The sequence below is a fragment of the Dermochelys coriacea genome, chromosome 15 (assembly GCF_009764565.3).
Source record: "Dermochelys coriacea isolate rDerCor1 chromosome 15, rDerCor1.pri.v4, whole genome shotgun sequence".
NCBI classification, from domain to species: domain Eukaryota; kingdom Metazoa; phylum Chordata; order Testudines; family Dermochelyidae; genus Dermochelys; species Dermochelys coriacea.
The window spans coordinates 26,485,733-26,499,281 of NC_050082.1; the positions used below are offsets into that span (position 1 = coordinate 26,485,733).

General features: G+C 45.5%; 1 protein-coding gene across 1 annotated transcript in view; it reads right to left on the minus strand.

Annotated features, from left to right (window-relative positions):
• The window catches only part of CLIP1 (CAP-Gly domain containing linker protein 1), a 112,220-nt gene extending 99,815 nt beyond the window's left edge, over window positions 1–12,405 (minus strand). Inside the window, exon 1 of the mRNA XM_043498448.1 lies at window positions 11,536–12,405. The gene's annotated coding sequence lies outside the window, so the exon portion shown is untranslated. The remainder of the gene's footprint in view (window positions 1–11,535) is intronic.
• Window positions 12,406–13,549: the final 1,144 nt, after the last annotated feature.

The following is a 13,549-nucleotide window of genomic DNA, read 5'->3' on the forward strand; positions in this document are numbered from 1 at the left end:
TGAAATTTATTGTTGTCTGGCTAGTCCTTGTCCATCGCTCCAAGAACACAAGTTGACACCACAGCATTCTGTTTTATTGCAAGCACGTTCTTTCCATTTCTGGCCAAAGAATTTTGTCATGGGATCGGCCCAGCACGTTTTTGGTTGGCCCAACGGTCACTTACGGTCTCTGAGGATTGAGTCACTGATGTGGGTTGTCCACCTATTGTCTTGCCTGCAGACTACAGGACCCGCCCACCTCCACTTTGTATTGTACATCTCTGTATGCCTTCTGATCTCCTCATTCAGTATGTGATCATGAAGTGATCTCTTACACATTTGCCTTTCCATTGCTCTCTGGGCGACAGCAAATTTTTCTTCCTCCACTTTTGTCATTGACCAGCTTTCCAGTCTATACATCATTGCTAGTAGAACAGTAGAGTTAAACTGTTTTTTCCTTTTCTTCATGGGCAGTTGATCATCTGTTTGAGATGTCTTTCTTTTGCTGAAACTTGCCTACCCCGCCTTTCTCCTCCTACTGCATTCCCCTTCAAATGAGTAGTCTCTGTTCAGCTGCTGACCCCGGTAAATATATTTGTCAACCTCCTCGATTACTTTCTCATTTAGAGTGATGATTCCTGCTGCACAATATTTATTCCGCATCCGCTTCATCTTCGACATATTCACTTCCAACCCGATATCATGTGAAAGTGTTTGCAATTGCTGCAATTTGTTTGCCAGTTCTACTATGTCCTTTGCCAATATTACACAGTCAGGGATTTACAGGGAATAAAACCAAGCCCATCTTTAATTAGTTGGGGAAGCAAAAGTGGATGGGAACCTGGGAGGCAGTGACCATGAGATGGTCGAGTTCAGGATCCTGACACTGAGAAGAAAGGAGAGCAGCAGAATACGGACCCTGGACTTCAGAAAAGCAGACTTTGATAACCTCAGGGATCTGATGGGCAGGATCCCTTGGGAGAACAACATGAGGGGGAAAGGAGTCTAGGAGAGCTGGCTGTATTTTAAAGAATCCTTATTGAGGTTACAGGGACAAACGATCCCGATGTGCAGAAAGAATAGTAAATATGGCAGGCGACCTGCTTGGCTTAACCGTGAAATCCTTGCTGATCTTAAACACAAAAAAGAAGCTTACAATTAGTGGAAGATTGGACAAATGACCATGCAAGATTATAAAAATATTGCTCAGGCATGCAGGAGTGAAATCAGGAAGGCCAAATCACACCTGGAGTTGCAGCTAGCAAGAGATGTTAAGAGTAACAAGAAGGGTTTCAGTGGACGAGAAGCTGGATATGAGTCAACAGTGTGCTGTTGTTGCCAAGAAGGCCAATGGCATTTTGGGATGTATAAGTAGGGGCATTGCCGGCAGATCGAGGGACGTGATTGTTCCCCTCTATTCGACATTGGTGAGGCCTCATCTGGAGTACTGTGTCCAGTTTTAGGCCCCCCCCCCCCCTTCAAGAAGGATGTGGAAAAATTGGAAAACATCCAGCGGAGGGCAACAAAAATGATTAGGGGACTGGAACACATGACTTATGAGGTGAGGCTGAGGGAACTGGGATTGTTTAGTCTGTGGAAGAGAAAAATGAGGGGGGGATTTGATAGCTGCTTTCAACTACCTGAAAGGGGGTTCAAAAGAGGATTGATGTAGACTGTTCTCAGTGGTAGCAGATGACAGAACGAGGAGAAATGGTCTCAAGTAGCAGTGGGGGAGGTTTAGGTTGGATATTAGGAAACACTATTTCACTAGGAGGGTGGTGAATCACCAGAATGCATTACCTAGGGAGGTGGTGGAATCTCCTTCCTTAGAAGTTTTTATGGTCAGGCTTGACAAAGCCCTGGCTGGGATGATTTAGTTGGGGATTGGTCCTGCTTTGAGCAGGGGGTTGGACTAGATGACCTCCTGAGGTCCCTTCCGACCCTGATATTCTATGATTCTATCATTCCTTGGAGCTAATATAAAAGCACCACAATCTTGGTCTGACCAGCTCCAAGGTCGTGAACAAACACAGTACGTTACTTATTAACTAACAATCTACATAGATTTTCATATCTGAGATATTTTATTAGATTCTATACCTCTCAGGTTACATATAATATTAACAAAATATTACAAATTATGCATATTGTCTTCTCTATATTTAATCTTTAGCTCTTTTCTTTACTGCTCATTGAGTTTGTAAACTTGAAACATATTAATGAGACCTCTTGATCATCCTGTACCCATTTTTGTATTCTTTTCTCTTCACCCTGCGTAGTACATCATCTCATTTAAAACTGGGTAAACAACAAGGATTTGTTCAGGTTTTTTTTGTGGGAGGAAGTAGAGGCTTGCAGGAAGGAAGTATAGGCTAAGGCACAGTAAAGGCACCAGGAGACGCTTTGCATGGACGATGGAGTAGAAGGCCTGAGATCTCAAACCACTTTACAGACATTAATTATCTATCCAGCATCCCAAAAAAGCTTAAATTCTATGTAAAGATCCTGGCTCTGCCACAGACTTCCAACAGGATTGTCACCTCACCTCTGTACCTCAGTTTACCCATCTGTAAAAGAGGGATGGTTACTTATCTACCTGCTTAATTAATTCAGATTCCTGAAGTGCTCCGAGATCCCTGGATGGAATGCACCAGAGAACCATGAAGAATTATGCATTTCACTTTCTATAGTCAAGTATTGGAAAGATAAATAAAAGGCCATTTTGAATTGTTATAGACTTTTGGCTCAGGGCATTATGAGTAATTCTTTGTAAAGCTATGTTGCCATTTCAAAATACAGTTGCTAGATTTCCCCACCTTTAATTAACAGAGGGAAATAGCTGATAAAAAGCCAAAATTTGCAGAATGTACAATGTTAAGGTGCAATTCCCTGGTTCAAGTTGTTAGTGTATAGTCTGTTATTTAAAGCCATACATAATAAAATCTACAGCTGCTGTAATTTATTTCAGAGTAGCAGCCGTGTTAGTCTGTATTCGCAAAAAGGAGTACTTGTGGCACCTTAGATGCATCTGATGAAGTGAGCTGTAGCTCACGAAAGCTTATGCTCAAATAAATTTGTTAGTCTCTAAGGTGTCACAAGTACTCCTTTTCTTTTTGTAATTTATTGAAAGATTAGAGAGTCCATTGTCTTAAGCATACATCAGTCCGTCCTGTCTGAGGCTCTAGGATTGGGAAGGAGAAGAACTTTTCACCATTCTTACCCCTTTTAATTAGTCGTTCCTTAACATCTACTTTTTCCTTCTGAATTTTTCAACCGGAACCAAAGGAGGAATCTCAACAGCCTTGCATCTAGGTACTGCGAGATGAAAAGGCTCCCTCCTCCTACCTGTAACTAGGTGGAGTTACAGAACCAATTTCCTTTCAACATAAGGAGATTAAAGTCCTGCTGGGAAAAAAACTAATTTAATGAGCAGAATGCTGACAAGAGAACAAAAGGAAGCAATACGACTGGCCACTGGGAGATCTTTGGTCCTATTACCTTACAAAACAACCAACTTCCACCCTTAGTTAATTGCATCCTGAAATCTAACCCTTGTGGGAAAGGTGAGCAGTGTGGAAGTTTTGATTGTACAGATCCCCTAAAAGACAAGGATTTGCTGTAGCCCTACCTTTAAAAGTGTGTGTAGATTCAAACGGGTCATCTGTTTACCTACAGTGGTTGGTTTTCACCTGACACTGAAATATATACACACACACACACACACATATACACACACACACATATACACACACACACACCCCTTGCTAAATAAATGCAGCTTGTGATGGAGATTGAAATTTTAGACGTGAGCTGTAGCTCATGAAAGCTTATGCTCAAATAAATTTGTTAGTCTCTAAGGTGCCACAAGTACTCCTTTTCTTTTTGCGAATACAGACTAACACGGCTGCTACTCTGAAACCTGAAATTTTAGTGTACATCAGTTTGAGCACAGTGTCTAAACTGTTAAAAATGTGCCGTTCTGATGAAAGTTTGGGAGTGAAAGTAGTCAAGGCACAGAAGGTAGGATCTGGTAATAGTACCACAAAAGGTACTGCACATTCTCAAAAATGGAATGCATATAAACAAGGACATACAGCACCCCAGGCTTTTAACTGACGTAATTGTAAGCGAAGTAGCTGAAGCAAGGAGGCCACTTTCCAGAGTAAATATTCATTTTGATAGGCTTAGATGGTTCTGAGAGTGGAGGGAGCAGTTAGAACAATTCATGCCATTCAGAATTGTCCACTAAAAATCAGCAATCCCTTTCTAACTCTCACCTTTCTGTGATTATTACATCACAGCTGCTTGACAATCTAGGAATACTGATATGTAACCTACTTATTGATATAGAAGGAACTTACAATGGTATAATGGAATGTTTATCACATACCTATAATGCTTGAACTCAATAGAAGCTATTGGAAAAAACATTCAGGAAGCAGCAGAAGGGATCCAAGATAAGCAACCTCCAAACAACACTTTTTTTGAGGGAGGGAGGGAACTACAGGACAATGGAGGACGTTACTAGCTTGGAGGATCTTACCGATCCTGTCCCCAGTTAAGATGTAAAGTTTGTTTTGCTAGTTAGGAACTTGGAGATCAAAAGGACTGAACGGCTTGAGGAAGGGGAAGCTCTCTCTGGAACAAAGGAGTAAGTGTTTTGTGAGGTAAGGGAATGGATTATGCCAACCAGACCCCAGAGGCAGGCCTGTTTTCACTTAAAGAGCTAGTCTACACTAAGAGTACTACAGTGGCAGAGCTGCACTGTTGTGCAGCTGTAGAGTGTCTGGTGAAGATGCTCTATGCCAACAGGAAAAAGCTCTCCCATCAGCAAAATAAAACCACCTCCGAAAGACGGGAGAAGTGCTGGTCACAACGTCACTCAGGAGGATGGCTTCACTCAGGGGGCTTATTCATACCAATGTAAGTGGTAGTGTGTACATACCCAAATTCTTTTATTGAAAATAAAGAAAGAAATACTTCGCTTTAAGGAGGTTGTTTGGTCACTAAGTTACCACAGTCATTGCCCCAGGAGGGAACAGACTTGCAGCTGCTGAACACAGATTAGACCTGTACAGGGGTCATGACTGCTACACAGGAGACAACCATCAAAGATCCAGTGTGAGGATCATCAAGAGAGGTGATGGTCTAAGACTAGGAGGAATCAGAAGTGCATTTAGCCCAGTAACTATGACAAGTGCTATGGGAGAACCACATGCCTTGAAAGTCTGTTGGCAAGACAGTAGTAACCCAAGGAGACTGCAGATCAATCTATTTAAGAATTGCTAGTCCTCTCCATAATCAATATTAGATTTTATTAGAATACTTTCTGGCTGCTGAGAAGTTCTGTGTGTTACAAACAAAGGTGAAAGTTACTATTTCTCAAATAAAGTCCCCCAAATAACTTTTCTCCACAACCATAAGGGCTAGAAGTGTACTTTTCTTTAAAAAAGAAAACAGATTCACAAGTAATCACCTCACTCCAGGAGGTGGGGCTTTAAGAAAAAGCACCAAATATCACAAGATTCATGATTAAAAAAAACCAAAAAAAAAAAAAAAAACCACACACACACACACACACAAAGCACAAGAGTTGGCAACACTATGAAGCAAAAGCCTAAATTTGAAAGTTACTTGACTTTTCAAGCTGAAATGCAAAAAGTAAAGAAATAGTATAGTGACAAGTAAATTTAATCAACAGTTGTTGGTAACATGAATAAAGAAAGTTGTTTTTAATATACGATTAAGTGGGCAGCATCTTTTCAAGCAAGGGAAAATTTAGGCTAAAATATATCAGGAAAAATTTAAGAAAGAGATTGAGGGCAATGGAATGATCTCCTGAAAGAAGAGTTGAAAGCCCCATTTTAAGTAGTTTTTAAGGACCCAATCCAAAGGCATACTTAACTTTACATACATGAGTAATCCTATTGACATCAATGGCACTACTTACATGTATGAGCTTAAGGTACTGCACATTTGCAGGACCAAGACCCAAAATTAATCTGGAGAGCATAGTGTAGAGAACAATCCTGCATTTGGGTGAGAAGGGGATAGACTAGATCGGACCTAAGAGAGCTTCTCTATCTCTAATTTCTATTATTATTCAGGAATGCCATGCAAAATGTAACAAAAAAAGGTTGCAGCTACAATACTTTTAAAAAAAAAGTGTTAATTGGCATTAGCCACATTCAATTAAATGAAATATCCTATGAGTGCTACAGAAACGGAGATGTATCAGTGACACTACTTTAAACTAGGTTTCAGAGTAGCAGCCGGACGTCAAGAATTATAACATTCAAAAACCAGTTGGAGAACACTTCAATCTCTCTGGTCACTCGATCACAGACCTAAGAGTGGCTATACTTCAACAAAAAAGCTTCAAAAACAGACTCCAACGAGAGACTGCTGAATTGGAATTAATTTGCAAACTGGATACAATTAACTTAGGCTTGAATAGAGACTGGGAATGGATGAGTCATTACACAAAGTAAAACTATTTCCCCATGGTATTTCTCCCTCCCACCCCACCCCCCACCTGTTCCTCTGATATTCTTGTTAACTGCTGGAATTAGCCTACCTGCTTGTCACCATGAAAGGTTTTCCTCCTTCCCCCCCCTGCTGTTGGTGATGGCTTATCTTAAGTGATCACTCTCCTTACAGTGTGTATGATAAACCCATTGTTTCATGTTCTCTGTGTGTGTGTATATAAATCTCTCCTCTGTTTTTTCCACCAAATGCATCCGATGAAGTGAGCTGTAGCTCACGAAAGCTTATGCTCTAATAAATTTGTTAAGTCTCTAAGGTGCCACAAGTACTCCTTTTCTTTTTACTTTAAACTAGTCTTTGTTAATATGAAACGCAGTATTTTATATTGATTCAGTTTAAACGGATTTAGCCTCCAGTTCCAAAGACCTGATCATCTAAAAAACTAGAGAACTTTGCACTTTTCCCTGACTGCGCCCTATCTCATCTCATTGACCCAGTCTAAGACAAACATAGTACACTTCCAGGAACAGAAAAATTGCCAATTATAAAGGACTCTACGAGGGACACACACATACACACAACCATACAAATAAAAGCATACAACAATCAGCAAGGTTGATCCTAGTGGTGATCTACAATTCAAAAAGAATTTATAACCACAACTCTATATTAGAGAGGAAAATATATCGCACGCACTAAAGTTTAATGCGGCCCCAGCAATACAAGAAATCCTTTATTACGTATTAAGTGGAACAAAGATGACTGTAATGCTGATATTTTAAACTACAGAAGGACTAATAACCCACTCACACTGTTGTTTCCACTAGCACTTTATGACTATCATGTATTTTAAGTATGCAAAGAACCACAGACTTGCCAGTAACTAAAAACTTACACATGGTGAAGACTAAAGCCCTGTCTACACAACAGAGTTTAGTCAACTTAAGTTATGTCAACAACCATATGCTGCTTTAATTACATTTGTTGTGCACATCCAAACAACATTCCTTTTGTCTGCAGAGCACATCCACAGTCCGAGCTCTTGCATTGACAGAGTGTTGTATTATGGGTGTCCCACTGTGCAACTCACCACCCTCTGCTGCTGGGAGATCTGGAAATGGATCACAGTGCATCATGGGGGCATGCTCACCATCCCATGATGCAATTCTTTCCATCCTATCATTCCATGGGCTTCTGATTTTGTTTTGTGCCATTTTTTAACTACCTCTGTAAACTATGCGCCTGCCATCTCTGCCCGACAGCATGGATCCTGAGCTGCTGACCATTCTGCTGATGAGCGTTTTGAGCACAACGCAGATGGTCCTGCAGTATTTCATGGGCTACAAAACAGAGAGTGAATCAGTGATGCCTGCATTGCTGTCTGCCATGGAAACAAATAATTCAAGACTGATGCTGGCATTCATGAAAAAGCTTGCCACAGTGGATCCTCGGTACTGGGGTCGGGAAACAAGCACTGAGTGATGGGATTGCATCATGATAGGTATATGAGATGACAAGCAGTGGGTGCAGAACTTTCAGATGCAAAAAGTCACCTTCCTGGAACTGTGTGCAGAGCTCACCCCTGCCTTGTGATGCAAGGACACCAGAATGAGAGCTGTCTTCAGAATAAGTGGCAATTGCTGTGTGGAAGCTGGCAAATCCAGTCTGCTACCAGTCGGTAGTGAATCAGTTTGAAATTGGAAAGTCCACCGTGGGGGTTGCAGTGATGCAAGTGTGCAAGGCATTAATCACATCCTGCTATGAAGGACTATGACTCTGGGTAATTTGCGGGAAATAAATTGATGACTTTGCGGCAATGGTATTCCCTAGCCACAGCAGGATGATAGATGGCACGCATATCCATATCCCAATTTTGGCCCCAGACCATCTTGCGACAGAGTACATCAACCAAAAGGGCTACTTCTTGATGGTCTTGCAGGATGCTGGTGGATCACTGGGGCTGTTTTACTGACATCAATGCCACTTGGTCAGAGAAAGTTCATGATGCATGCATCTTATGGAACACTGGACTGTATAGAAAGCTGAATGCTGGGATTTTCTTTCAAGACCAGAACATTCCAATGGGGGGGATGTATAAATCCCCATAGTGATCATGGGAGACTCTGCCAATCCCTTGCTCCTGTTGCTCATGAATCCTTACACTGGGAACCTAGACAGCAGCAAGGAGCACTTCAACAACAGGTTCAGCAGGTGCCAAATGACCACTGAATGTGCCTTTGGCAGATTAAAAGGTTGCTGGTGCTGCCTTTTTGGCACGTTAGACCTCAATAAAGAAAATATTCCCGATGGTCACAGCAGCCTGCTATGCTCTGCATAACGTTTGTGAAACAAGAGGGAAAATGTTTCCCCATGGGTGGAGCCCTGAGGTGGATCATCTGGCTAATGATTTCGAGCAGCCAGATACCAGGGCAATTAGAGCAGCTCAGCAGGGGGCTATCAGAATCGGTGAGGCTCTGAAGGAGCATTTTGATAACAAGCACCAGTAGTGTCTTTATGGGATGCATTTGGTCAGGCAATGTTCACTTACCACCTTAACTCCAGTAATGCTTGCTTACTACAATGAAACCTCAGGAAGCAAGCGTTCCTGCTTATAGCCACTGTGCTTGAATTTTAGCAGCAACTACCATGTGCATGACTCAAATAAAGACTCATTTTGTTTCGAAGACTAGACTTTAAATAAAAGATAAAATGTATTGTTTTTCAAACGGGTGACATGGCAATGAGGAGCAGTCTCTCAGTTCACGTTCTCACAGCTCTGTGTAACCTCAGCTTTCATCATGAAACCAGTCTCTAGGTGTGGATTACAAGGGGTGCTGTCTGTTCCTCCAGTAGTTTCATCATCCACTCCTGTCCATGTCTCCTTTCCAGGATATCCAGCCAGAGTTTTTCATTAAGTGTCTCCCTCCATGCTCTTGTTTCGCTATGTGCTGCATCTGTTGACAGCAGCACTTCTCTAAACATAACCTCCTTACTCTTTCTGGTTCACCTGTTTATCTGACAGAGGTGCTCCGCCAGTGTGTAGGAGTTAGTCCTCAAGGGCACATCTGCAGAAGCCAAAGAAACAATGAACAGAGACAGTATTGAGAGTGCACTCAACGCCATGAATCACAAAGTCATATATACCTCTTTCTCACTGTCCCTTTGCTAGCACACAGCTCAGCAAGAGTCCCAAATATGGTAAATTCTGTGGGGAGGGTGGGGTTGGGCAAGATGGGACAAAGGGTCCAGGTGGTTTGCGAAGAGGGTCATTGCATGTGTGTAGGGCGAGTATTCTGAATACTGGCACTCTTTTCCACAGGCTGGGGTAATCTAACCCAATATCTCAATCCTGAGGGGAACTTGCATCTCCTGTATGCATGCAGCTTCAGACCAGGTCTGTATGCTGCTCTCCTGTTTGCCACTTTGGTCCCTGCAGAAATAATTGCTGTTTAGCACAGCAAAGTTTCCTACAGTGGGGGAAGAAACAAGGTAGCTCTGCCAAGGAACCTTCAGCAAAGGATTGTAGAGTACCTACACAAAAGTTTCCTAGCGATCTCTATGGAAGATTCCCAGAACATCCTGGGTACATTAACAAACTTTTCCGCTAGGCCCCCACTACGTAGCTGCATAGGCTCTGTTGTTAATTTCTATTCGTTATCCCTCCTCTTCCATATAACAAAGTAAGTGAGATCTCAATAGCTATTACTGTGTGGTATCAAAGCAAAATGCACACTTACCAGAGCTTGCCTCTCCTGCTTCATGAGCTGAGCTGATTAGAGGGGTATAGCCAGTCCTGAGTCAAAAGTAAGTCCTGGTTTGCCACGCCAGCAGATACCCCTGTTGCATGTTCCACATCCTCCTCCAACTCCACTTCCTCATCCACCACTTCGTCCTCATGGATGACTCTGTTGGCCGCAGCCTCCAGTCCCCCTGAAATATCCACAGGGCTCTCGTTGGTGGCGTCACTGCCAAGAATGGCACACAGCTCCTCGTAGAAGCGGTATGTCTTTGGCGCTGCACCAGAGCGATGATTGCCGTCCCTTGCCTTCTGGTAGGCCTGCCTCAGCTCCTGGATCTTAGCACAGCACTGCTGCATGTCCCTTCTCCTGGATGCCACGAGCAATCTGCTCGTAGATATCAAAAGTTCCGAAAGCTTGAGCAAAGCTGCAACTGCACAGCCTCCTCTCCCCACAGACCCAGCAGATCCAACAGCTCCAGTGTACTCCATGTGGAAACGCGTCTGTTATGGAAAGCCAGCATGATCAGCTGGGAAGATGCTGTGTGAACAGTCCACACTGAGCAAACAGCAAGAGGACTTTCAAAAATTCTTGGGCCTTTACACTGGGGGAGGGCACATGCCTGTGTACCTGCAGGGCAGCGGTCAAACTGCTGTCCAGAGCAGTCATGATGGGCTTTGTGGGACACCTCCTGGAAGCCAATTAGGGTGACATAAGCAAGTGCATTCTCTACACTGACGCTGCGGTGCTCTAACTACGTCACAAAGAGCTCTATGCCACTTGGCAAGGCGGTTTTCTTTTGTCAGCATAGCAGGGAAGTTAAATCATTGGGAGGAGTACTGTTGTGCGTACGCCCCCGTTTTGTCAACAAAAGCTGACTTTTGTCGACAAAACTGTGTACTGTAGACAAGGCCCAAGATACCTTGTTGTTAAAGAAAAAAAAGCTAAACATATTGCTCAGTTTCTCTCCATTTTACTTCATTTGCAATTCCATTTCATGTTGTATCAGGAACAAAAAAGAAATTACTCCCTGGCATTGATAACTTTTCTGTTGAAACTAAGGTTGTATACCACTCATGAGTTCTTTAAGTAAAATACACAACAGAACACCAGCCATTAAGGTCCTCTCCCTGCATTTCCTCTCCTGTGGCCCTTCTCTTTCTGTGTTTACTTGCCCTAAAAGGTATTTATAACATTACTTCCTATACAACACATCACACTTTTTTAACTCTTCCCACCCAGTGATCTCAGAGCAATTTGTGAATGTCCTTGTCTTCCCACCCCCATTTTACAGCTGGGGTAACTAAGGCACAGCACGGTTTGTGTGGCTTACCCAGAGTTAGGAAAGGAAAAGAACTCAATCCTCCTGGTGCTGTGCTATGCTTTAACCACTAGACAGTGCTTCCTCTCCTTGTCTGCTTTAGGAAGAGACCAAAAACAAAACAAACAAACAAAAAACCCCAAAACACCACAACCGCTAAGAAGCTGCTAGACCCACTTTCGATTCTAACACAATCATTGACTCTGGTACTAGTTCCCCTAGTTGGTGAGGTGGCACAGGTGGGCGTCTCATCTGCAGATCAGCAATTTCCAAAAATAATGGAGACCTGAGGAACAAAGCTTAAAAACACGAAACTCGGGGCACATTAAAAGAAAATAAATCAGATGACTGAGAAGCCGTGTATCAACACCTAGCAAATACTAATGAGGGGCATGTGAGAGCACCTAGACACCCCAGAAAAATAAATCCATTCAAATCACAGAAGGCTCGGGACAGCGCTGCTCCTTCCAAGCCCGAGACAAAGTTCTGACGGTTCCCCAGGCGCGGGCCTTTCAGGTGGCACCGTGGAAACCCCCCCCGCCCCCGGCGCTGCAGGGGCTTCAAAGACCCCGTAACACTTCCGGTGGGAGACCAGAGCCGGTCTAGTCTCCCGGGCCGGAGCGCTCCCGCCCCGCACACGCCAGTTGATTCCCGCTCGCCGCCCCGCACCCCCCCCGTTCACGGAGCGCGGGCAGCGCTCTGGGCCCGAGCGGGGCTGTGGAAACGCACCGCCCTCCCCGCAGCCCCGGCCCCCCGCGCTGGACGCGGGTCAGGCGGAGCCACGGCACGCGCCAGCTGCCCGCTCGGCTAGACCCAGCGGAACCGGCTGCTGTCACCCCGGCAACGGCCGAGCCCAGGGGGCAAATCACCAAGCCACCGAGGGGCCGCCCAGCCCCCCCCGCCTCAGCAGGGCAGGGCCGAAGCCCCGGCCTGAGGCTGGTCCCCGCCGCCCCCTCAGGCGGGGCGCGCGCCGAGCCCAGAGGAGCCGCCCGGGGGGAGCCGCCGCAGGGAGGGCGGCCAAGGCCCGCGCGCCGGCCCCGGCCCCGGCCCCGGCGCGAGCCAGACCCCTTCCCAGCGAGCCCAGCTCCTGCCGGCGCCGGCTCCGCCGCGGGCTCGGCCCCAGCGGGCCCCCTCACCCGTAGCTGTCTCCTCCTCGCTGCTGCTGCTGCTGCTGCTGCTGCTCCGGCCCCTCTGCGGCGGCGGCGCCTCTCCGGCTCCGGAGGGGGCGGGGTAGACAGACGTCTGCGCCCGGCCCGGACTCAGGCACTTCAAGGCGGAGACTGCCGCAGAGGGGGCCCTCCCCTGTTCTTCCTTCCCCCTTCCCTTTGTCTCCCCGCCCCCCATGCCTTCCCTCTCCGCCTTTGTTCGCCCACACAGCGGGGGGTCCTTCGCGTTCTCCTCCGGGGGCAGGAAACGTCAGCAGGCCCTTGCTCAGGTGGGGGGGATGAAGGGATTTCTCTCCACTCCCCCCACCCTCCCCCTCCCCCTCCCCCTCCTGCTGCTGCGGCTCGAGGAGGCGAAGACCCGTCCCTGTCAATGGAAGGAGTAAAAAGAAAAGGAGGACTTGTGGCACCTTAGAGACTAACACATTTATTAGAGCATAAGCTTTCGTGAGCTACATCTCACTTCATCGGATGCATTTGGTGCATTTTTCCACCAAATGCATCCGATGAAGTGAGATGTAGCTCACGAAAGCTTATGCTCTAATAAATGTGTTAGTCTCTAAGGTGCCACAAGTCCTCCTTTTCTTTTTGCGAACACAGACTAACACGGCTGCTACTCTGAAATGGAAGGAGTGACAGCATGGGAGAGTCGAAGGGAGGTTTTCCAGCACGGAAAGGGCAGTTTTAGAGTCAGACCTGGCGGGGAACGCCCCATCCCTTAAGACCCATGGCTCGTCCCCCTTCACGGGTGAAGTGGAAGCTCGTTGTCATTCCCAGGCCCACGGACCCGACTCGTCAGTATCGCACGCTCCTCCCACAGCTTTGGCTTTGAAATTGACAAGACACATGCAGCCGGGCTGAGT